The sequence below is a fragment of the Trichomycterus rosablanca genome, chromosome 2 (genome assembly GCF_030014385.1).
Source record: "Trichomycterus rosablanca isolate fTriRos1 chromosome 2, fTriRos1.hap1, whole genome shotgun sequence".
NCBI lineage: Eukaryota > Metazoa > Chordata > Actinopteri > Siluriformes > Trichomycteridae > Trichomycterus > Trichomycterus rosablanca.
The window spans coordinates 20,273,747-20,278,620 of NC_085989.1; positions in this window are offsets into that span (position 1 = coordinate 20,273,747).

Consider the following 4,874-nt stretch of genomic DNA (forward strand, 5'->3'; position numbering starts at 1 on the left):
TGACCATAAAGACATCTGAAGACATCCAGTTACCTGCACAGAGCCCTAACCTCAGCCCCATCAAACACTCACCACCTACCAAGAAGGCAGTCTAACTAAACCAACTGTCTTTAAGAAAACTGCTTAATCAATATGGTTGCTTTAACTAAAATGTGTACATGATTTGACAGAAATACAACATTTTCCTTTGCATTTTAAAAACCCCATTTCTAGAAAAGTTGGATGTTTTCCAAAATGCTATAATGAGAAGAATTTGAAATCTTTATATAACTATAAAATGTTTTCTATAAATGTTTTCTTTGATCAACTTTAATGTACTTTGTAAATATAAACACATTTAGAATTTGATGCCGATTCCCAAATGTGTTTGGAATTTAGTGAGAAAAAAAGATTGTAAGAATGATTATAATTTTACTTTGTGTATGGAAGAGTTTAGGCAGCATATGATGGCAACTCCTGCAGTAAAATTGAAAACTGATGCTCTAACTGTTTTTACTACTACTACTACTACTAATAATAATAATAATAATAATAAACAATAAAATATCTTCCTGTGTTGTGGACATTTTCTTCAACAAGTATCAAACTAAGTTGTATTTACTAAACTATGATTAGTCTACTAGAAAAGATAACCAGCTACTAGTGTGTCTAACCAGCTCAATCAAAAGTTAACCATCATGAGTCGTGAAGAGTTGTGACTGTTATTAAGCTGGATTGATGCTAAACTTACTAGTTGTAAGTAAGTAATTATATGACCTAAATTTGTCTCAATAATCAACCAAGCCATCATAAACTAGTACTGTCATTCATAAACAAACAACAGATTAGTATTTGCCAGCAGAATACAATATTATTTGCAGAAATGCAATTGTAATAATTTGTACATTTAGCAAACACTTTTATCCAAAGTGACTTGCAATGAGCAATTGAGGGTTAAGGGCCTTCCTTGCTCAGGGACCCAACAGTGGCAACTTGATGGTGGCGGGGCTTGAACCAGCAAACTTCTGTTTACTAGACCAGTACCTTAAGTAATGTCTAACACAAAAACAAACATGTTCTGGACTGTTCTCCGTCTCTTAATGAAGCCGCTTATCTCCCTCTAGTGTTGCAATAACACACACACACACATTCATTTTTTTTATTCAAACCCCTTATTCTAACGAGTAATTCTATAAATAAACAATTTTGCTTTTTTGTATTAACTTCAAAAAGTTTACATACGATATACAGTGATCAGCCATAACATTAAAACCACCTCCTTGTTACACTCACTGTCCATTTTATCAGCTCCACTTACCATATAGAAGCACTGTGTAGTTCTACAATTACTGACCGTAGTCCATCTGTTTCTCTGCATACTTTTTTAACCTGCTTTCACCCTGTTCTTCAATAGTCAGGACCCCGACAGAGCAGGTATTATTTAAATGGTGGATCATTCTCAGCACTGCAGTGACACTGACATGGTGGTGGTATGTTAGTGTGTATTGTGCTGGTATGAGTGGATCAGACACAGCAGCGCTGCTGGAGTTTTTAAGTACCGTGTCCACTCACTTCTATCAGAAACTCCTACCTAGTTGGTCCACCTTGTAGATGTAAAGTCAGAGACGATTGCTCATCTATTGCTGCTGTTTGAGTTGGTCATCTTCTAGATCTTCATCAGTGGTCACAGGATGCTGCCCACGGGGCTCTGCTGGCTGGATATTTTTGGTTGGTGGACTATTCTCAGTCCAGCAGTGACAGTGAGGTGTTTAAAAACTCCATCAGTATTCCATCAAAAAAAACTCCATCACTTATGCCAGCACAACACACACTAACACACCACCACCATGTTAGTGTCACTGCAGTGCTGAGAATGATCCACGATCCAAATAATATCTACTCTGTGGTGGTCCTGACCATTGAAGAACAGCATGAAAGGGGGCTAACAAAGCATGCAGAGAAACAGAAGGACTACAGTCAGTAATTGTAGAACTACAAAGTGCTTCTATATGGTAAGTGGGGCTGATAAAATAGACAATGTGTGTACAAACAAGGAGGTGGTTTTAATTTTATGGCTGATCAGTGTATAGCGATACGTTATGACCACCCATCTAATAATATGCTGTCAAATCAGCTTTGACGAAAGCCCATCGAGGCATAGACAGAAGTACAACCCAAACTCTCTTTAAGCTTAGAGAAGAATTGTCTGGAGAGACAGCTTTCTGGACAGTAATACCTGTTACAAAGCGTCTAATTCATGAAAAACATGATTTTTGATGCCTCTTAACAGTTTAGGTTTTCTTTCTGACCTTTTCAAAAGAAGCACTGTTTCATGTACTTTCTTTAAAGGTGCTGTCAAACTAGCCCTAATCACATGGACACAAGAAATCATAAATGAATAAAAGTCCATGTTACAAAGTTAAATGACAAAATAACTTTCCAAACAAAAAAAAAAATCTAAGTAGGTTTTTATATTTTTGACTTTTTATATGTTTAGAAAACAGAGAAAGGTCCAATCGTTTTAAACATAGTTAACTAGTAACTAAACACTTGTTTGCAGTGCAGTTACTGTCTAAAATTTCATGGCTCAGTTAATTAAAGAAATAACATAATTAACTAAACCCTGCTAAAACACTTAACCCAGACTAATGCAGGTTTTACATTTCTTGTGTTTTAAACATAAACTGCCAGTGACCAGGGTAAACCAGCAACAGAAAAGTGTATGCTACCAAAAACCAGCTACGGTGCCTTCAGAATGCCTATGTGCATCAGAAAAGCAAAGGGCTTTATCTCCTGTTATTGCAGAAAGGTATTAGCAGAGGTGCCAGAGTACACCTACCGCCTGTACAGGACAGCAGCAGCTGCAAAGAAGTAGACTATGGTAAACCAGTTCTGTACTCTACCAAGAAATTCAAATGGACAGGAACAACAGAATGGCGGACAGTATAGTACCAGAAGATCAGACCTTCAGGTCAAATGCACTCAACTTCTTAATGAGGATAATAATAATAATAATAATACATTTTATTTATATAGCGCTTTTCAAGATACTCAAAGACGCTTTACATAAGACAAATAATCAAAACAAATACGTACATACACCATACAAATCATAGTACAAAATCAAAATAGTACATCAACATCAAGAATAATTAAGATAAAAACAAAGAGAGCAGCATAAGACAGTTCATTAAAAATTAGCTAAATTATGAGAGAGAACAACAAATATAGAACAATTTCTTAAAATTAGACAGAAACAGGACAGATTTACATGCAATCAGGAAACTGAAAACTTTACAAGTTTTAGGATCTAGGACTTCACATTTCTGTCGTGATCTAAGTATAAAAACTATTAAAAAGAATAGCAAAAATAAAAGCATTTATTTTGTGTTGTTACAAGTTAAATGCCACTCTGAATAGATGAGTTTTGAGAAGTGACTTGAATTTGGACAGGTCAGGACAATCTCGTAGGTGTTTGGGGAGAGCATTCCATAAAGATGGAGCAGCTATGGAAAAGGCCCTGTCACCCCAGGTCCGGTGCTTGGTCCTAGAGGGTATGGACAGTAGGTTAGCCTCAGAAGAGCGAAGGCTACGGGAGGGAATGTGCTGATGGAGCAGGTCGGTGAGGTAGGATGGGGCCTGATTATGGAGAGCTTTGTGAGTGAATAGAAGAATTTTGAATTGAATGCGTTGAGCAACGGGAAGCCAATGAAGTTTTTGTAGAACAGGTGTAATATGATCACGGGAGCGAGTATGAGTAAGGAGGCGAGCAGCTGAATTCTGGATATACTGAAGTTTTTTTAGGATTTTGTTAGATGTACCATAAAGGATGCTATTGCAATAATCAATTCTGGATGTAATAAAAGCATGAATCAAGGTTTCGGCGGCAGAAAAGGAGAGTGATGGACGTAGACGTGCTATGTTTTTTAGATGAAAGAAAGCAGTTTTGGTGATGTGATTTACATGATGAGCTGAGGAGTCTTCTTAGTACAGAGAAAAACTGGGCAGAATGAAAAGGAGGAAGAATTCAAACTGGGTGGCTGATTATACAAATCAAAAAAGAGCAAAAAAGAGAGTGCCTAAAATAAAGATCTTTTACGGGAACTGCATCGTAAATACCAGTGAGACGCAAGGAAGGACATAACAGGTACACATTTTTGTAAAGAAATTGAGAATGAAAAAAAAAAACTTGAAAAAACAAGAGTTGTTTTCCAGGAAATATGTAAGATAAGGAATAAATTTAACCAGCAAGCTGGTATGCTGAGGGATTTCCATGAACAGGTCATAACTGGCCAGTGATCAAACATGGACAACACACTTGTTGTTCTCAACTACACAGAAAAACCTTCAGTGCTTGATGATAAAGTCAGACAGGCTCTAAGATCACTACCAAAACAGGATGGCACATACACCGATCAGCCATAACATTAAAACCATCTTCTTGTTTCTACACTCACTGTCTACTTACGATATAGGAGCACTTTTTAGTTCTACAATTCCTGACTGTAGTCCATCTGTTTCTTTACATGCTTTTTTAGCCTGCTTTCACCCTGTTCTTCAATAGTCAGGACCACCACAGAGCAGGTATTATTTAGATGGTGGATCATTCTCAGCACTGCAGTGACAATGACATGGTGGTGGTGTGTTAGTGTGTGTTGTTCTGGTATGAGTGGATCAGACACAGCAGCGCTGCTGGAGTTTTTTTTTTAATACCATGTCCACTCACTGTCCACTCTATTAGACACTCCTACCTAGTTGATCCACCTTGTAGACGTAAAGTCTGAGGAAATCGCTCATCTATTGCTGCTGTTTGAGTTGGTCATCTTCTAGACCTTCATCAGTGGTCACAGGACGCTGCCCACAGGGCGCTGTTGGCTGGATATTTTGGTTGGTGG